The sequence below is a fragment of the Schistocerca cancellata genome, chromosome 6 (assembly GCF_023864275.1).
Source record: "Schistocerca cancellata isolate TAMUIC-IGC-003103 chromosome 6, iqSchCanc2.1, whole genome shotgun sequence".
Taxonomy (NCBI): domain Eukaryota; kingdom Metazoa; phylum Arthropoda; class Insecta; order Orthoptera; family Acrididae; genus Schistocerca; species Schistocerca cancellata.
In genome coordinates, this window is record NC_064631.1 from 369639432 (window position 1) to 369661388 (window position 21957).

Below are 21957 nucleotides of genomic sequence, written 5' to 3' on the forward strand. Positions count from 1 at the left end.
GTGCGCGCTACCGCCGCTTACAATTTAAAAAAAAGAAGAGAGGAATCGTCTCATTAGCGAAACAATGGCAAGAGACTGATATTTGTTGTTACTTACACTGCTGTTTTCTTTGATAATGATCAACAAGAACCAAATAATAGACTGCGTACGCGTATTATAGATGATGTTCTGAATGAGAGTTTAGCGAAAAATTTTTCTCCCTTTGAAAATCTTTGCAGGCGCCTCTTTAGTACATTACATTCTGCACAGAAATTAGAGTCATCTTAAATTTAAAAATCTAGTCAATTGCCGTGCTTCATTTCTGACTGTATCACTATTAGGCATAAGAATAATATGAATATAAACATGACATGATATGTATATTCTTCCGGGTTTGCTGTTGTCTCACTCTAGTTTCGTAGTTTATGAAGCAGACAGGATTTAAATGAGATAGCAGCAAACACGAAACAATCCATGGCAAAATGTTTATACTCGTATTAATCTTATGGTGAAGAGAATACTGCATGTGATTCACAACTCATAAAAGATCCTGTTAGCAACCATCTCTTCTCACAGATAGGAAAAAATTCAGAATGTAGAGTTGGCCATATTGACAAACATCCCAAATAGTCTTGCCAGTCGGATTTTCGTAGTACATTGAAATGCTGCTACATTCGAAGATGAACAATACGGAATTTGTATTTACTTCGTTGGATAATGTATGAAAATGCAGTGGTTGAAACTCGGGGCGGAGAAAGAAGCTCGTCTTTTACATTGATTTTTGAATGCGTGCATAGTGTACTTGATGTTTGTGTCAGGGGAATCCTCGTCACATCTAGAAATAAACTTTCCTGCAGACAAAATGGGATGGGGCTATACGAGCTGAGCAGAATAAGCCGAACCGGTGAATGCCAAGTGCTGCTTGTTTATGTGGTTGATTTGGTTTGCAAATATTCAACGTTGTTATAATTACTAGCGAAATCCATAGATTCAGACTACCAGAGTGGAAATAAACGACTAACAGGTAAGAAAGATAACGTATTATCTTCTCGGTGTATCCAAGAAAGTGAAATTTTGACAAATCTTTTGACCAGATTGCTACACGAGACAGGGCCAGTTGTAGTCCCCAGCTAGCAGCCGCTTAAGTTCCATTCTGGGAGTAGTGCGGAAAACGCATTGTACGAACACGTAATAACGCCTAACCGGAGAATAATCGCTGGTAACTAAACTAGTGATTGTGGCAGGGTTAGTGAAGTTAACCGGATAATGATTTTTGACAGTGGTAGGAATAGTTACTGAATTAGTGATGACAAGACTGTTTATTAGAACGAGGAAGGAGAAGAAACGGGGACATCACACAAATTATTGAAGAATATGACAATTCCAAATTTATACAAAAAATTCATTCCACTACTACTTGGTCTCGTGCATGAGAAACTGGAGCGTATGAATGAAATGTGAAACTATTTCCTAACATAAAGCTTTTTGCTTGTAGTAGGCCAAATAGGTATTTCATATTGGTACTTCGCGAATTATATTCTGACGTTTTATAAAACTGATCATTACTGCCAAAACAGTCTCACTTATTTGATTTGTGTTACAATTGCTGAAATATTAGAAAGGCCTATTTTGTTTTCTCCAGCACACAGTGACAAAATAGATGTAATCAGATCGAGAAACCACAACAGGCTTGGGTACTATTTGTATTAACAGCTTTTTCAGTATTTGACAATGAAATTTCTATTTTTCATGTAGCAAAATGTGTGACGAACTTTGATAAGGTAATAGTCCCTTTGCAGAAAGGAAAGCACACCATGTAAAGCTGTAGCAAGATTAGAGAGAAAAATCACTAAGACCTAAGGATTGAAGAAATGTGTACTGTCTTGCCTGTCTCATGTCTTTACTGATTTTAGGTGTCCTATATTTAATTTTGTCACACAGAAGAGCAAGTTATTAGCTAATAGGCAATAAAGAGTCAAGTTTTTCTGAAGAGTTCTTGTTCTCCTGGTTACAAATAATCCCATCCAGCATTAATTGCGAGGGGTTTCTTACAAAAATAAAAGATGGCAGGATGTCAAACCGGCCGACTGTGAGCAGGAGAGGCGCTACAGGACATTTTAATTTCCACTGTCCTGAAATAGTTTATGGCATCCATTACAAAATATACACATTTGAAAGGCAACTCTGGGTGGTGTGGGGAGAATATTGTCAAGGGATGATCTCATTTCAGGGCTTGACTTAAGAAAGTCATATCCCTGGGGAGTAATTTGTTGATGTATTCGAGGCCAGGATAATATTGGGTGACAAGGGGGATGCTTCTGCGTGGTCTGGGGGTAGGAACATTATTGTTGGACAGGGAGGAATGTATTGCTCAGGAGATCTGTTTGTGGACAAGGTCTGCAGGATAGTTGCGGGAGAGGAAAGCACTGGTCAGGTTATTGGTGTAATTGTTGAGGGATTCGTCACTGGAGCAGATACGTTTGCCACGAATACCTAGGCTGTAGGGAAGGGAGCATTTGTTGTGAAATGGATGGCAGCTGTTGTTTGTTTGTGGGTTTGATGCGGACAGAGATGTGGATGTGAGCTTCAACAAGATGAAGGTCAACATCCAGGAAGGCGGCTAGGGTTTTGGAGAAGGACCAGGTGAAATTCAGATTCAAAAACGAGTTGAGGTTATGGAGCAAATTAAGGAGTGTTTCTTCACCAAGAGTCCAGACCACAAAGATGTCATCTATAAACCTATACCAGGCCAGGGGAAGCAGCTGTTGGGTCTTCAGGAAAGCCTCTTCCATGCGGCCCATGAAGAGGTTGGCATAGGACGGAGCCATCCTAGTTCTGATGGCTGTTTCCCTGATTTGTTTGTAGGTCTGGCCTTCAAAAGTGAAGTAATTACGGGTGAGGATGAAGTTGGTAAGTGTGATAAGGAACGAGGTTTTCGGAAGATCTTCGGGTGGGCCTTGGGAGAGGTAGTGTTCAAGGGCAGAGAGACCATGGGTATGTGGGATGTTTGTGTAAAGGGATGTAGCATCTATGGTGACAAGAAAGGTTTCAGGTGGGAGGGGAGTGGGAATGGATTTGAGGCATTCTAGGAAGTGGTTTGTGTCTTTGATGAAGGATGGGAGTCTGCGGGTGATAAGTTGGAGGTGTTGGTCTCCAGAGCTGAGATACGTTCTGTTGGGGCTTTGAAGCCTGCCACAATGTGGTGACCAGGATGGTTCTCTTTGTGGATTTTGGGTAATAGGTAGAAAGTAAGGGTACGTGGCCCAGGTGGAGTGAGTAGGTCTATGGAAACCGTTATGAGGCCTTGTGAGGGACCTTGGATTTTTAGGATTTTCTGCAGCTCAGTCTGGATGGAAGGAATGGGATCCTGGGTAACAGCTTTGTAGGTTGAGGTGTCGGAGAGTTGATGCAGTCATTCTGCCACATACTCCACACGGTCAAGTACCACAGTTGTGAAGCCTTTATCCGTCAGGAGGATGACAATAGAGCGGTCTGTTTTCAGCTCCTTAATGGCACAGGATTCAGTTGGGGTGATGTTGGGGGTTGTCGGGATGTTCTTCAAGAAGGAGCGGGAGGCAACACTGGATGTAAGGAATTCCTGAAATGTCTGCAAGGGATGGTTTTGGGGGAGGGGAGGAGGATCCCTTTGAGAAGGCAGTTGTAACTGTTCTAGACAGGGTTCAACACTGGGTCTAGTATTTGGGGGCTGTGTTTGGGTGGTTAAGTGATATTTCCAGTTGAGGTTCCAGGTGAATGAGAGATCTTTAACCAGGGCAGTGTGGTTGAATTTAGGTGTGAGGCTAAAGGTTAAGCATTTTGATAGAACAGATGTCTCTGGAGAAGAAAGGGATCTGGATGAGAGGTTTAGAACTGAATTGGGACTGGTGATATGTGGCATTTGACTGTGGTTATAGTTGAGATTTGGTCTGTGTGGGGTATGTGCTGGGATTGGGAGACTGAGTAGGGTGGTTAGGCTAGGTTTGTTGGCTATGAGGGGGGTTTGTTGAAGGTGCTGTTGTGGTTGGTGTTTGTGAGGGATAGGGAGAGGGACCCCACTTCTTAGGTGTTGCACTAGCACTGTGGATAGTTTTTTTCAGGTGGTGTATGGCATGGGACTCAAGTTTACAGCTGGCTTCTAGGATGATGTTCCTGAGTGTGTTCTCCAAGCTGGGGTTTGAGAGGTGGAGGACTTTGAAGAGAGATAGGAGCTGTTGGGACTGGTGGTTACACGAAGTAGTGTAGAGATTCACGATAAGTTGGGTAAGGGCCAAGGATTGAAGGTTCTGGAAGTCCAGGAGAGACTGGTGGCAGGAGGGATTGCACCCAGAGATGGGAACTTTTAAGGTAAGTCTTTTAGGAGTAATTCCAAAGGTTAAGCAGGACCGGAGGAAAAGTATGTGGGATTGCAGTTTGGCTACAGTGAATGCATGTTTCCGGAATGAATGTAAATAATGTGGTATAGGATTAGGGTACATAGTGGGTAACTGGTGGGTAAGGAAATTAAATAAATAAAGTTAAAATAGTAATAATAAGAAGGAATAAAACAAGGAGGGAAGGACAAGAAAGAAAATGTGTTGGTAATGTTCAATGCCAAAGGAAGACCACTAAATAAGAAAAACACTATGGATAAAAGTTGACCAGACCAAGCAAATATGCCCAGATCAGGGGAAACGAACACACGTTGCTCAAAAAAGATCATGAGCGGCACAAAAAAGATGCGAGCAGTGCAAAAAAGATCGCAGGCGGCACAAAAATGTCCCAAAAAAATTTGCCTGTAGCAGAGAAAGATAGCCAATGGCACAAAAAGATCGCCAGCAACACGAAATCGACAGAAAGGGATGATACTGGTAGGTGTGGAAATTTGTTAAACAAAGATTGTTGGCAGTGATTGTTGGCTGGAAAACAGCTAATAACGAATGTTAAAACTGTGGAATGTTAAATAAATAAATAAATAAATAAAGGGAAGTGGACGATAAACAGAAGAAGATAACTGGAGGGAGGGAAATGAAACTAGCACAGTTGGTGACGAATCACTGAAGAAGAGAAAGTGCTTAGATGACAGATATAAGTGATAGCTAACAAAGGGACTAAACAATGAAGGATGTGGACCATATAGGTAATCTAAATGATTAATGGAAAATCTCATATAAAGATGTGAAACAAATACTAACAAAGAGATAGAGGGGCTGGCCAGGACTTACCTCAGCTCAGTGCAGCCGATAGATACACAAAACAGAACAGACTGCTTAGGCAGTCAATTTATTCCACACTATTGGCTAGTTTCAACTGTTCGCTGCATTTCAGGTGCACATTTTCATCTTCTAGCACGTATGGCATTATGCCATAATAAAGAACCAAACACGAGACAATATAGTACTGGTACTCCAAGAAAATTTACGTCCTGAAAACCACACTGAAAAGCTTCATATCTGGTTGAGGCCTATGTCATTGAGAATCTGGACATACGAATGTGCACTGTAAGGCGAACTATGCATTTTAGTATGGTGCATGAAATTCTGAAGCTCTTGGAGTATTCTCTGATGTCTTGTTTCTTTTATGATGTAATGTAAGATCTTTTAATGTTTTACACGTATGAACATACGGGCTTCCTACATCACTGTAGCTGCGAAAGCGTGGTGACACCTCTTATCTGGCGCTCTTTGACAACTGCTGAAATGAATCTATTTCTAACAGGTCACAGGAAAATATTGTGAATTGTTTGGAAAGCATTACCTTCAAAGTAAATTTCCTTTTGCTCAAGATGAACTATGTGCGAGAATGTATGATGGATTTCTTAAATCACAGAGTGTTTGGTCTCTTTTAAAAATTAACTCTGATGACGAACCATTTAGAAGAATTTTGAGCCCAGAAGATCAGAGATATATGTCGGTATTAAAAATTTTGCTGGCGTATTTGTGTGATGTATCTTAAAGTGTAACATGCGCTGAAGAGATCAACATTATAAGTGAAAGCTTAGCTTCTCTTGTAGCTTATTAATCTTCGAGAAAGCTTTGCTTTTCTTGTAGCAACACTGTATATTAATTTAGACCATTAACTTTTCCTGTTGGTGGAATTCGAATTTATACTTTCATAATATGAAATTATGCTGCGTACATGTTGCTGCACATCAAAGATCTTTCCAAAACATGTTTTTTCCCCCTGAGTATCATTTTCTAAAGTGCCGGGAAATTCTACGCTGCTGTATAAAAGCATATCCTATCAAAGGATAAGTTTTACAGTTCCGAGGGAAAGTATACTGTCACTTAACATGGCAAAAGCGTATTTTCACCCGGGAGAAAATGTATTTTTAATCGGGAGATTCGGGAATTTTTTCTCCTTGTCTGCGTGTACACCGTGATATGGTTGTTATGAAGTATCCACCAGATAAGTGATTCGTATAGCATTTGAGGTTCAGTAATACATCACAATTTTATTCTTAACTATTATTTTTTTGTGATTTTAAGGACCATTACCATTATATCAATTCACTACAGTGTGCAATACTTCCGATGCGTCAACTTACTCTGAGTTTCTAGGCATCTAATAATCCCTTTCATTTTGGTATGTGACCAAAACTAGATATTTACATGTGTGTTCCCCTTGTTCTCTATACTTTTACTTCAGTTTTCAATACCAGAGAATAGTTTCTTTCCTTTGTCCCAAGAACTAAGTTACATTAAATTGATCAGGAGTTTATTGTTGTCTCCACTGCCTCTGAAAGTTCCAGTATTTCACCAGAAATCTTTTGAATCAACTGGCGTACTGTGGAGGTCCGCAAATTATTCGTGCTCACTGATCAAAATTGGCAACCAAGACCAACTAGTCTACTTGCAACTACTTTTACCTAGAAAACTATATAAATCCACAACCAAAAATTATTTCCGCAAAACAGGTAGAAACTAATTACCACATAAACAGGATTACTTATAAATAAATAAATATTGCTATAAGATAATTAACCTTCATGTCATTATTACAGTTTTGTTTCAAGGTGCAATGAAATTCTTAAAAAAGTGTTGGTAGTTAGAGGGAAAACATGTCATTTACCTTGGATGTCCTTTACAATGAACAAAATTGAGGAACTCGTAGAGATGTAAGCACTAATATGCTCAATCATTCCACAACACAGCATTAACTATGGAAGAGAAAATTATTGTTTTACTGAGCAATTTGTACTCTTCATATAAAGCAAAAAAATGTAATTCTCTTATGCAGTAGTCACTATGTAGCACTGCACTTCCACAAACACATTCAATTACTTTAGCCTACACCTTCCTATCCCACAAATTCCTATAGAGATGACCTCCTGTGTGAACCTCTCGTCTCTATACTGTCATAACCTCCTGCCTTACTACTACTACTACTTATTATTTTGCCTGCCCCCCTCAACCTAGGCACCCGGGTTCTCAGATCCTAAAACCCATTTATGCTATCACCACCATCCAACCACTAGCACTTACCTAAAATCAATATGAAAGTTAACAGAATTTTCAATTCATTTTGTATATCTTTGTGTGTGTGTGTGTGTGTGTGTGTGTGTATGAGAGAGAGAGAGAGAGAGAGAGAGAGAGAGAGAGAGAGCTGTCATAAAAGCCACCCCTCTTTTTCTTCCTGTCACTGATTTGACATTCAGTGTGTCTATCCTGATTGGAGCTAGCTTCTTTCGCCAAGCCTGCTTTTGACACAGTAGCCTTCACCCATATGTCAGCGTCTGGGGAACACTCTTCTGGTTTCCATGGCTGATGTTGAAGGTCTTGACATCTTTGTTTTGGCATATCTGATGCCAAAGCACCTCCTTTACCCAGGCAAGGGACTGGCAACACTTTAGGTGATGTTATGGATTCCAGAAACTTTGGCCAAGTGAAACACAACTTGCGCTTCTCGCATGTGACAGCCTAAAAACCATGGCTCAAGGCAGTCAGGGAGAAGTACAATAGAGCGTCGGTCAACCGAATGACCGCTTAACCGAACTGTGTACACGCTCACACCTGTTACTCTCCCACCCTACCGTCCATCATCCCCCTCACTCCCAAACCAAGTTTCCCACAGTAGTCGCCGCACTGGGCCACCGCTGGTGGAACATTGCTTCTAATGGGGCCTTCACAAGGTGCTGCTGACCGGCCAAGCCGCCAGTCGCTGTGTTTCAACAATCAGCACACTTCTGTCGGCTGGGCACTGGCAGAAGAAGTAGTGGCAGTATCAAAGCTGTTCACAGCAACAGCTGTGCCAGCTTAGAGTTGAGGAGTGGCGCTCCGTGCAGTTTGAAGGATTGCGCGCCCCCAAGAAGAGCTTCTCACGGTGCAAACAGTCACCTTCTGTTTTCTGTTACGACCACTTGTGTGCTGCTGCGTGAAGAAGTGAACTTGATGATACAAAATGCTTAAACATAAACGTGTTGTCCCTCATGGAAAGGACAAGTACGAGATTATTAAAAGGTTACAAGAAGGTGAATCTGCAACCACTTTATCCAGTGAGTACAAGGTGGGGAAGTCTACAATTACAGATATAAAAAAAAGAAAAGACGAGCACAGCAAATTTTATAGCTATGCTTGATTCTACTGTACAGTACTTCTTTTTGGCAAATAAACATGTACAGTTCAATTTTCCGAACAAACCTGTTTCCCGAACACCCATGTCCCCCAATTACTTCGGATAATCGATGCTCTCCTGTAGTATTTTTTTCATTTCCAAAGAGCATTTGACTCAGGACCATACCTAAACTTGCTGGTAAAACTATGATCACATGGGGTAGGCTTATCATACTGTAATACACAAACAACAGCACAGATGCAATGAACGAAGTTTGTTCCTCTTCCACAGACAAGTGAACAACAGTTAAAAATGTAGACACAAACATAGAACCAATACAGGTACTGGTACAAGCAGATAAGTATGAACAAAATATGATAGTGAGTACCTGGAGCACTCAGAGGGAGCTATGGTAGGTGGCGCAGCAGGTGCTGTGCCCTGTGCACAAGTCATGTGGCTTACCACAGGTCTACACAGATGCCACTTATAGAATATTTAAAATGTAACACACCAATGGCATGGTGTGGTGGCATGTATCCAAATAGTATGTAAAGGGTTATAGAAATAAAAAACAAAATTTATCATTGGTTTGAGGATTTCTTGGCATAGAGGATGTAGCATGTTATCTTGATTGGAGAGTTGTGAAGAGATTTGGAAGTAACTTCAGATATGCCAAAGGGAAGTATGTATGGACCCTTGATGTTTGTATTACAAATTAATGACCTGACAGACAATATTAATAGTTTGCAGATGATGCAACTTGTTGTGATTAAGTTGTTGTTGTTGTCTTCAGTCCAGAGATAGGTTTGATGCAGATCTCCATGCTACTCTATCCTGTGAAAGTTTAATCATTTCCAAGTAACTTAAGCAACCTACATCCTTCTAAATCTGTTTAGTGTATTCATCTCTTAGTCTACCTCTACGATTTTTACCCTCCATGCTGTTCTCCAATGCTAAATTTGCGATCCCTTGATGCCTCAGAACATGTCCTACGAACTGATCCCTTCTTCTAGTCAAATTGTGCCACAAATTCCTCTTCTCCCCAGTTCTGTTCAGTACCTCCTCATTAGTTATGTGATCTACCCATCTAATCGTAAGCACATTCTTCTGTAACGCCACATTTTGAAAGCTACTGTTCTCTTCTTGTCTAAACTATTTATCGTCCATGTTTCACTTCCATACATGGCCACTCTCCATACAAATACTTTCAGGAACGACTTCCTAACACTTAAATCAACACTTAATGTTAACAAATTTCTCTTCTTCAGAAACGCTTTCCTTGCCATTGCCAGTCTACATTTTATATCCTCTCTACTTTGACCATCATCAGTTATTTTGTTCCCCAAATAGCAAAACTCCTTTACTACTTTAAGTGTCTCATTTCCTAATCTAATTCCCTCATCATCATCTGATTTAATCTGACTACATTCCATTACCCTCATTTTGCTTTTGTTGATGTTCATCTTATATCCTCCTTTCAAGACACTGTCCATTCCTTTCAACTGCTCTTCCAGGTCCTTTGCTGTCTCCGACAGAATTACAATGTCCTTTATTGCTTGCTAATATACAGATTGAATAATATCGGGGATAGGCTACAACCCTGTCTCACTACCCCCTTCCCAATGATTGCTTCCCTTTCATGTCTCTCGACTCATATAACTGCCATCTGGTTTCAGTACAAATTGTAAATAGCATTTTGTTCCCTGTAATTGACTACTACCACCTTCAGAAATTGAAAGAGAGTATTCCAGTCAACATTGTCAAAAGCGTTCTCTAAGTCTACATATGCTAGAAACATATGTTTGCCTTTCCTTAATCTATCTTCTAAGATAAGTCATAAGGTCAGTATTGCCTCATGTGTTCCAACATTTCTATGGAATCCATACTGATCTTCCCCAAGGTCAGCTTCTACCAGTCCTTCCATTCGTTTGTAAAGAATTCATGTTAGTATTTTGCAACCGTGACTTATTAAACTGATAGTTTGGTAATTTTCACACTTGTCAACACCTTCTTTCTTTGGGATTGTTATATTCTTCTTGTCTCACACATCCTGGTCACCAGATGGTAGAGTTTTGTCATGGCTGGCTCTCCCAAGGCTTTCAGTAGTTCTAATGGAATGATGTCTACTCCTGGGGCCTTGTTTTGACTTTTTCTTTCGTTGCTCTGTCACATTCTTCACACAATATCATATCTCCCATTTCATCTTCATCTATGTCCTCTTCCATTTCCATAATATCGCCCTCAAGTACATCACCCTTGTACTCTTTCCACCTTTCTGCTTTCCCTTCTTTGCTTAGAACTGGTTTTCCATTTGAGATCTTGATATTCATACAAGTGGTTCTCTTTTCTCCAAAGATCTCTTTAATTTTCCTGTAGGCAGTATCTGTCTTACCCCTAGTGATATATGCCGCTGCGTCCTTACATTTGTCCTCTAGCCAATCCTGCTTAGCCATTTTACACTTCCTGTTGATCTCCATTTTGTGATGTTTGTACTCCTTTTCCCTGCTTCATATACTGCATTTTTATATTTTCTCCTTTCATCAATTAAATTCAGTATCTTTTCTGTTACGCAACAATTTCTACTAGCCCTCGTCTTTCTACCTAGTTGATCCTCTGCTGCCTTCAATTTTTCAGCTCTCAAAGCTACCCATTCCTCTTCTGTTGTATTTCTTTCCCCCATTCTTGTCAATTGTTCCCTAATGCTCTTTCTGAAACTCTCTACAACCACTGGTTCTTTCAGTTTATCCAGGTCCCATCACTTCAAACTCCCACGTTTTTACATTTTCTTGTTTTAGTGTAGATTTCATAACCAACAAATTGTGGTCAGAGCCAACATCTGCCCCTGGAAGTGTCTTACTATTTAAAACCTTGTTCCTTATTCATTCCTTACCCCGATTCCATATTCACCCACTACTTTTCCTTCTCTTCCTTTTCCTGCTCTCAAATTTCAGTCTCCTATTACTGTTAAATTTTCGTCTCCCCTCACTATCTAAATGATTTCTTTTATCTCATCATACATTTCTTCAGTCTCTTAGTCATCTGCGGAGCTAGTTGGCATATAAACTGTGGTAGGCATGGGCTTCTTGTCTATGTTGGCTACATTAATGTGTTCACTATACTGTTTGAAGTACCTTACCTATGCACCTATTTTTTTTTATTCATTATTAAACCAACTCCTACATTACCCCTATTTGATTTTGTATTTATAGCCCTGTGTTCATCTGACCAAAAGTCTTGTTCCTCCTGCTGCCAAACTTCACTAATTCCCACTATATCTAACTTTAACCAATCCATTTCCCTTTTTAAATTTTCTAACCTACCTGCCCAAGTAAGGGATCTGACATTCCACACTCCAATCCATAGATTGCCAGTTTTATTTCTTCTGATAATGATGTCTTCCTGAGTAGTCCCTTCCAGAGATCTGAATGGGGACTATTTTACCTCTGGAATATTTTACCCAAGAGGATGTCATCATAATTTAACCAAACAGTAAAGCTGCACACCCTCGGGAAAAATTACAGCTGTAGTTTCCCTTGTTTCAGCCATTTGTGGTACCAGCACAGCAAGGCTATTTTGGTTAATGTTACAAGGCCAGATCAGTCAGTCATCCAGACTGTTGCCCCTGCAACTACTGAAAAGGCTGCTGCCCCTCTTCAGGAACCACACATTGTATCTGGTCTCTCAACAGATACCCTTCTGTTGTGGTTGCACCTACAGTATAGCTATCTGTATCGCTGAGATACGCAAGCTTCCCCACCAATGGCAAGGTCCATGGTTCATGGACGCCTTTGCTCTTAGTCATTAAGTGAAGGCCATCGGACTCTGTGTTGTCCGTGGCGAGATATAATGCCTGAAACTTGGTATTCTCATCTCTCTTGATGTTGTGGATCACAGATATTGAATTCCCAAATGGAATGTCCCATACGTCTAGCTCCAACTATCATTCCGCATTCAAAGCCTGTTAATTTCCATTGTGTGGCCACAATCATGCCGGAAGCCATGTCACATGAGTCACCCAAGTACAGAGTAGAGCTTCACCAGTGCACTGCCCTTTTATACCTTGTGTACGCAGTATTACCTCAATTTATGTATGTGCATATTGTTATCCCATGACTTTTGTAACCTCAGTGTGTAGCCAATGTAGAAAGTCTAATATCATACTATTGTGGTATCAGTAAAAGAAAAGGGGAATTGCCAGTGTATCTGGATACACACAAACTAATAGTACATAAGTGTACACATCACCAGTATGAAATATTCTAGGTTCCAGTAAACCGTTAGAGAAAGTGTTAACAAGATTATGCAGGCCTAGTTGGAGAATCTTCATTTATGGAGACTTATTGATTTTCTTTTGGTTATTTTTCATTGAGATTATTACAGATTTTCAGTATCCAACTTTGGATAATTTTCCCACTCTAAAATTTCCAACTATAATTGAAGATAATTAACAACTGGACTACCTTTAAGTACATTAATATGGGATTTGCGAGATCACTGATGCAAACACTTTCTTTTACCAAAATGAATTTCAACCAAATGTTGACTACATTAACAGTCCTTTAATTTTTTGTGTTACTAAGTGCATGCAGAAATGTTTCTATACTTTTTCTACTTCCTTTTTTGTATGTTACCACACTGTTGAATGATGCAGTTCATAATAAACCATGCCATGTTGGAACACAAGTATGTACTTGTGATTACAACTTACACACAGTAAGTACACTCAGTGCTGCAAAGTCACCAGCTTCCTTTTGATGTGTGTTGGTCAGTTATGTTCACTGTTCATACATAAAACAAGAGTTGTTGATCTAACCAAACTGAAGTCTGAATTACAGCTGTATGTTTCTGAGACTATATGGCATCTCGTTGGATGGTGTGTGTAAATATTTTCAATGTATTATTGAAGTGCCTGCTGGTCAAATATATTGAGTTTTAGCAAGAGAATCCACGCCCTCACCGACATTTATTGTTATAAAAATATTAAACAGCACAGTAAATGTTCTTCCTTTGTAGCTAGTCCATGTGTAGTTTTGTTTGAGTGTCAATATTATGGATCAGTTGCATGTCATGTTTCATTGTTATACATCATCCTTTGGTGCATTGTATATGACACCTGATGTAAAGAAATGAGCAGTAGTGGCAATAGTATAGAAATATCAGGAATTAAACAAGACAGAATGTAAGGTTCTATTTGATGCAGTCAGACAGTTAAACAATGTAGGAGAAGACAGATTGCTACCTACTGTATAGAAGAAAAGTTGCAGACAGGCACAATTGAAAGACACTTACAGAAAGCTTTCGGACACAGTCTTTGGTAAGTAACAATCTGTCTTTTCCTATATTGTTGACATTCTTACTTGGCGCTTCCATTGTTTGATTTAGACAGGTAGTTACACATAATTTAGGCTTGCTAGTACAATGGTTTCTTCCCCTGTGCATATCATACAACTATTATAGGTTGAAAGAATGCACTTCTTGCACATTTGTATGGTGCAGCACTAAAAAGTAACTTCAGTCTCAAACTAAAGAAAGGTAATTGGAATGAAATAATCCAGTATGATGTGAAAATAATTTGTGTGTTGTTAAGTGACACTAGAGAAGTGTTCTGGAAGTATGAATCTCCTTGTGCTCAATACTGTGCATGTGCTGTAGAGCTTGGGTGGAAAATTTCTGATTGCTGCTTAAATGTACCCATTGTTTTATTTTCTGCAGGCAATTGAGAGTGGTCCCTCATGGGTCACTGACTAATACCATACTGTTAAAATATACCCATTGTATTATTTTCTGGAGGCAATTAGAATTGGTTGGTCATGAATCACTTAATATTACTAAGTTACATACATTGGAAGTACAGGAGGTCGTAAAAGCAATTGTGTTTCATTTCACAGTGGTATTCTTTATTTTAGGAACACAAAATTTTCATAAATTTATGAATGCAGACACAGTGCCTTTATCACATACCTTTTATTCATGGAATGGCTTGTTTTTACCAATGTTTCATCAAGAGGAACAATAACATAAAAATGTTCATGATACTACTGTAAAAAGTCAACACTGTCATGCTACAATGCCACCGCACCCATATTTTGGTGATGCTTTTCCTTGTTGATTGTTCAGAAATTGGGCCCTGACTATGTATTGCACTTCTTTTGATAATTTTCCTGTCTGAAAAAAGCTCAAAATTCTAAAATCATGACTATCATTGTACATGGACTTCAAAAAGAATGTACTACAATTCTATGAGAATTGATCTTGCTTCCATCTGCGTACTGATTCAAGGGTGGGGCTGCTTATTTTTAATAAATCGTGAAATTCTAAAATTAATGTACTTCTTTTTTTCGTAGACACATGTACAGAATTTGGAGGTGCTGTGTATTAATTACAGATATTTGAAGGACAATTACTCATAGATAATGGCTCAATTTAACTAACTTTTCTGGATGTTATTTTAATATTAAACTGTGTTTTCTATGAAAATGGCACTGACAGCAATATTAAAATCTGTGTTCACATATTTTATTTTCAGGTTAATTTCTTCCCCTGACAGTTCGGGTCAACACTTGCTTCTGAAGTGAACTCCATCAAAATAGTGGTAACTTATCTTCGTTACTATTTATACAGCTGTTCTGTAAATAATCACTGTATTTTTATACGTAAAGATTGTATAAACTATGGTATCAATCATATCCCTGTTGTCACTTGATACTACAATCTACACCTCAAATTAGGTTTCAATATAACATTTTTAATATTGCCTCAGCTGTGTCTCATTTCACAATAGTTGTTTAAATGGCATATGGCCAATGACAACACACATTCATAAAATTATGTGGTTCTACAAATGCTTTGTGTAAGAAATCTTGAGAGTACCTGAAAACTTTTCTCTTAAAGGTCAGCCAAAGGAAGTGTGTGTTGAGTAAGAGATTATTGAGTAATCAGTCAGTAACTAGGAACTTCTATAGTCACTATTATTCTCCATTACAGAAATTGGAATGCAAATTAATATGTGTGTGTGTGTGTGTGCGCGTGCGAGAGTGTATACCTGACCTTTTTTCCCTCTAAGGTAAGTCTTTCCACTCTCAGGATTGGAATGACTCCTTACCCTCTCCCTTAAAACCCACATCCTTTTGTCTTTCCCTCTTTCCTGATGAAGCAACCTGAGTTACTTAGATTTTTTAACTGCGACCCCAGAACACTCGTTAACATAGTTAGAAACAGGATAAAAGGACAAGTAGATAAGTATACTGGAGGAGACCAATTTGGATTTAGAGGGGGCAGAGGAACAAGGGAAGCAATTTTGGCTTTGTTGTTGCTATTGGAGAGCAGGATTGATGTCCTTTCATTGGCTTAGAAAAAGCTTTTGACAATACAAACTGGGAGCTACTCTTGAGAGTTATGAAGAAAATAGGACTTAACAGGACGGACAGAAGAATGATTAATCAACTGCACTAGAACCAAAGAACAAAAATAAACATCAATAACATAGAGGAAGTGGCCAAGATTAGAAAGGAATTCCCCCTACCTCCACATTTATTTAACAAGCTATTCAGATCGTGAAGGAGAAGGGAAAGGTCATAAAGGCAAATGATGAAAGGATACAGCATATTAGATTTGCCGATGACACAGCGATTGTTGCAAGTCCTATGAAATGCTCTTAAACTGAGTGAACAAACAGAAAACAAAAGTAATGGGATAAATTAAAACCAATATAAAAACTGATTTCAGAACTGAGGAGGTGAAACAATTTTGTAATGTAACTACTAAAATCACAGGGGGGGGCAATAAAGGCTTAATGAAAGTGAAGAGAAGGATAGCATTAGTAAATTAGGCATTTATCACTAAGGAAAACATTATAACCTGCAAACATATGAATATAGACGTCAGAAAATAGTTGGCAAAATCATTTGTATGGCATAGAGTGCTGTACAGAAGGGAAAGTTGGACTGTGGATCAAATGAAAAGGAACTGACTTGAAGCTGCTGAAATGTGAATTCGGTACAAAATGACAAGAATGAGCTGGATGTAAAGAAAAATCAACCTGGAAGTCTCGAGGGAAGTGCATGAAGAGAGATTATTAAAGGAAATGGAAAACACAAAAATAAAATTTATTTGACATGTCACCCGACACTACTTCTATCATTAATATTCTTGAAGAGAAAGTGGGGGGGGGGGGGGGGTGAGAAAAAAAGGGAAGAGGTTGGCCTAGGGTTTGGAAGGCATAAAAAAGAAAATGTGACAATTATGTGAAACTAAAACAAACAGCAAATGACAGTAGAGTGGTTGCTTTGACAAGGTTGCCTTTAGAATATGTAACTATTATTAGAAGTAAAATACTACTTGCTGTCACCTTTGACTTTAGTTAATGGGAAATCACTTCCCCATTTTTAATGCAAGTGTAATGTCACTCAGATTCTATCAACAGTTCTTTTATTTTCACACGCTATTCATTTTTCTTGTAATGGGCCCTCATTTGGTTGATGATGTATGCTCTTAGTTTGAACTGGGTTATTCTGTAAACAGTGCTGCATAAAAAATAACAAGTAATTTTAATTTCATAGTATTTTAATAGCATCTTTCCAACAGTACACTGAATGCTGGAGGAAGACTAGTGTCCACAGGCTTTTAGGCACTAAGATTTGTAGCTCTTAGTAATACTGCCCAAATGCCATAATGCTTCCCTGAGAAAGGCATACAATCAAACCAGATACATTCATGATTCATAAATACACATTCATATGGTAACTATTACCTTCACTCTCAATAGGAAGCTACAAGGAAGGAAACATTTATAATTATAAAACCTCTCAGAGATTTCAGAAGGCACATTCTTCATTATTATTACGGCTGAAAAGTGGAATTTTACCTCTGGCCATATATTTTAAAATAAATGACATGTAAAAAAAACTTTGGATTCAAGCTTTATAAAACGATTACTGATAATTTCTTCCACATAAATCCTAATAATAACAAAAATGATTACTATTGTAGGGTTCCTTCCACGGTAAAAACTGAAATTCAAGGCTAACAATAATACTTATAATAACCAGCACTAACTAAGCACTGATCACTGAGAAACAATATTCACCACGTATCACCAATAATGTGACACAAATACTTCACTGCATGTAGATTACCATATCTCTTGTAAGAAATTTACTACTACAGCACCAGGAATGTCAGTTTCAATTCTTACTATATAAACCAAAATCTTTCTGAGTGCTTGGGCAACCTACTGTTTTATACAATAATACATTATATACAATCTGTACAGAAACTAATACAATTTACAGGCAAGGATATTTGCCAAACCAGGCACAACTGTAAAAACAGATTGACACTTTTTTTTTTTAAATCAGATGGGTGGCCACAGAAATATGGATTCAGAACACAATTTCTTTGTAACTCAAACACATTAAGTAACATCAGTTCATGTATTGTTAAGATATCAAAGAGTACTTGATGTACCCATACTGTTGTAAAGCTGATTCACACTTCTTCAGAAGTGAAAATATGTCACACACACAATATTTATGAGTACATAGTGCCTACACCACTCTACAGTCTTTCTAACCAATACTGTTTAGTGAAATTCAAGTAAAAGTGCTTTGAATAAATATCCAGTTTTACACCACAATAAAATACATACTTCATACATCCATGTTACTAAAACTGACACAAAACTTGTACAGGTATTTCTATAATATGAATTGCTCTTCTGATTTTCTGCATTTGATATTATAGAAATAATCTAAGTAGTTTTAAATTGATAAACTGTGATAACTCATTTTTTTCCACATAAGAGAAACGACACTGATAAGTGATTTGCAGATCATCTCACCTAAGTTAGATCAGAACGAGGCTGTTTACAGGTGCAGCAGTCAATGTTATCATTTATTTCTGTTTGACTTATGTTACTGCACAGTGCAGTAAAGAACTGATAATAGTTTTACAAATAGGCATAAGTGAAAGGTTCCGCACAGGGTCTGATTATTAAAAGACAAAAATAACATGTGGAAGCAAGGGTAAAAATTAATTTAAAGACACTATATTTTTTGTTTACCGGAACAATTGGCTATTATGCACTTATCTAAAGTAAAAGTTATTTCCTATTGTAAATTCAAAGTACTGATAGGCTCCGGTATCAGCCACATATGTGATAAGTGAACGTAATATAAGCACATATTTTGCTGTCAAAAAATTGTTCTATGAACATCTACAAGAAATTTTTTCCCCACCAAGTCACCTATGAACACTGCAATTTAATTCCTGTAGCTAACAATATGTCTTCTTATTCGGCACCTTACCTGTTATGTCTACTGCCTTTGGTTGAAATTAAAAAGACCAACAGACTCAAAACATTTAATGAAACAGTTTAAAGTGGCTGCTGTAGTTGAGGAAGCAGTCTGATGTTGAACGCCAATTGGCTTTTTCAAATTTACATGTAACAAAAGTAAATATGACTGTGTACATAGAGGAGAGTAAAAGTTTTAAATTATACTGACCTTGTGTACATCACAGCAATAGCTCCATTGCTCTACTTCTATTTCTTCCTCCCCTCCTCAAAAACATTTCATTTCACAATTCATGGGATCCTGATTTTCCCCCTCCCCAAGCCAGACTAGAGATAATAAAGTAATGCCATAAACATTTTAAAATAGGAAAGTTAGGCAGGAAAAAATCACAATGTCTTAAAAGTGGAGCACACTAAAAAACTTTTACAACGGAAAATGAAACACACACAAAAAAAACTATGAAAAATTTCCTAACTTTTAAAAATCCCAGTCAGTTATATCTAATGGCCACTAACTTCAACCACTGTTCATTGCTGCCATTCTATGGGAGCCTTATCACTTGTTTGCTTATAAAAAATATTGAATCTTCATGCTGATGTACTGTAGTAGGTGGTTTGGTTGCTGAAGTAAATGTCTGTAAACAAAACAAATGAGTGTTTAGCCACACATCAAATTGATCTCTAACGAAGTGGATAAATGCATAAGGGGGGACACTAATACTCATGGATGTGCCACTTTTTTAGACTAATATCAGGTTCCAATGAGAAGTTCAGGCAGGCAGGTGCTAAAGAGGTCCAAAACTGACAAAAATCTCACAACAGGAAAGTAAATAATAATGTTACCATATTTAACCAAAATATTGGTGGATTAAAGAAAAAAAAGTAGATTCTCACAAAAGAAAAGTAAAAAAAATTATGTTACCATTTTTCACCAAAATATTCCAGGATTGAAGAATAAAGTAGATGAGCTGGTTTGTTTAGTTGACATTGAATCTGATAATGTAATAGATATACTATGCCTGTCTGAGCATCACATTGTGTCTGATATGGAAAAGGTAAATATCAATGGTTATAAACTAGCTGCACATATGAGTAGAGAGAATAAGGTGGGAGAAGGAGTTGCCATACATGTCAAAAGTTATCACTGTGTAGAAAGCTTAGATACAAAAAACTTTTGTCTAGAGCAACATATAGAAGCATGTGCCTGTCAACTTAAACTGAAGGAGGGCTCTTTTATAATTGTAACAGTATATAGGTCCCCTTCAGGGAACTTTCATTTATTCCTGGAAAACTTGGATGTCTTGTTGTGCTATCTGTCAGATAGGGGAAAGCAAATTGTTATTTGTGGGGACTTCAATGTTGATTCACTGAAAGAGTGTAATAGGAAGAATGACCTGGAAGTCTTTCTGGGTTCTTTCAATTTGTCATCTGTCATTAATTTTCCTACTCGGGTAGTAAAGGACAGCAGCACATTGATAGATAACACTTTTATAGACCAAGATACGTTTAAAAACATAAATTCTTGTCCTGTTGAGAATGGGCTTTCTGATCATGATGCTCAGCTAGTTACAGTATGACATAGCTCCATTCAGTAATTCAAAACTACCCTCCAAAGTTCTGCATTCAATTAATGACTCAACAATTAGAAATTTCAGAGAAAATCTTCAGCAGTTAGACTGGGATGAGGTGTACAAGGAACCCGATGCTAATTTAATTAACTTATTTCACGATACACTTGTAAGAGAATTTGAAAACTGTTTCCCCAAGAAAGTAGTTAAATTTAATTATAAGAAACCATGCAAAAAACCTTGGCTTACTAAAGGAATAAAAATATCTTGTAACCACAAAAGGGAACTGTATCTAACAACAAGAAAGAGTAATGACCCAGAAACAGCCAAATATTATAAAAACTACTGTGCTACATTAAGAAATGTTATTAAAAAGTCCAGAAGCATATGCACGTCTGAGATTAATACCTCTGATAACAAAATCAAAACAATTTGGAATATTATTACAAGGGAGACAGGGCAACCAAGAGTACAGGATGATGGCATCACCATCAAAGCGGAAATAAACAACAAGCCGGAAGTCGAAAACATTTTGAATAATCATTTTTTAAAATGTTGTAGAGAAAATAGGATCTAAATGTTCATTAGAAGAAGCAAGGTAGTTAATGGAAGAGACCTTACCCACACCATTTGATACAATTGAAATTCCACCCACCTCTCCTTCTGAAATTAGGAAGATAATAAACACTCTCAAGAATAAAAGCTCACATGGAGTTGATGGCATTTCCATCAGGATAATAAAAGCTTGTTCCCAAGAAATATGTGGGATTCTTAGCCACATATGTAATAGCTCTCTGAAGCAGGGTATTTTCCCAGATAGACTGAAGTGTGCCATTGTTAAACCACTGCATAAAAAAAGGGGATACGTCTGACATCAACAACTACCGCCCAATCTCTCTTCTGACTGCCTTATCTAAAATTCTTGAAAAAGTAATGTATTGTAGAGTAGCTTCACACCTTTGTAAAAATAAAGTTTTAACAAAATGTCAGTTTGGTTTCCAGAAGGCTTTTTCAACAGAAAATGCTATATATAATTTCACTAATGAAATATTAAATGCTCTGAGTAACTGGAAGTCATCCGTTGGGATTTTTTGTGATCTATCAAAGGCTTTTGATAGTGTAAATCATGGAATACTTCTAGATAAGCTCAAGTACTGTGGTACGAATGGGGCAGTGCTCAAATGGTTTAAATCATACCTAACTGGAAGAGTGCAGAAAGTTGAAATTAACAGTTCACATAATATGCAAGTAACTGGTGATTTCTCAAACTGGGGAACAATCAAGAATGGGGTACCGCAAGGTTCGGTCTTGGGTCCTCTGCTGTTCTTAATATATATTAATGACTTGCCATTCTATATTCACGAAGATGCAAAGCTGGTACTTTTTGCCGATGATACAAGTATAGCTATCACACCCAACAGACAAGAAATATCTGGTGAAATTGTAAATAACGTTTTTCAGAAAATCATTAAGTGGTTCTCTGCAAATGGGCTCTCATTAAACTTTGACAAAACACAGTATATACAGTTACACACATTAAATGGAATGACACCATTAATAAATATAGACTTCGATCAGAAATCAGTAGCT

At 37.9% G+C, this 21957-nt stretch overlaps 2 protein-coding genes across 2 annotated transcripts in view; one reads left to right on the forward strand and one right to left on the reverse strand.

Moving 5' to 3' along the window:
- Window positions 1–15192, forward strand: part of LOC126191315 (U3 small nucleolar ribonucleoprotein protein MPP10) — a 77267-nt gene extending 62075 nt beyond the window's left edge. The window contains exon 11 of the mRNA XM_049932146.1: window positions 15035–15192. The gene's annotated coding sequence lies outside the window, so the exon portion shown is untranslated. The remainder of the gene's footprint in view (window positions 1–15034) is intronic.
- A 2648-nt stretch (window positions 15193–17840) lies between these two features.
- The window catches only part of LOC126191316 (bifunctional arginine demethylase and lysyl-hydroxylase JMJD6), a 124762-nt gene continuing 120645 nt past the window's right edge, over window positions 17841–21957 (reverse strand). The window contains exon 9 of the mRNA XM_049932147.1: window positions 17841–19434. The gene's annotated coding sequence lies outside the window, so the exon portion shown is untranslated. The remainder of the gene's footprint in view (window positions 19435–21957) is intronic.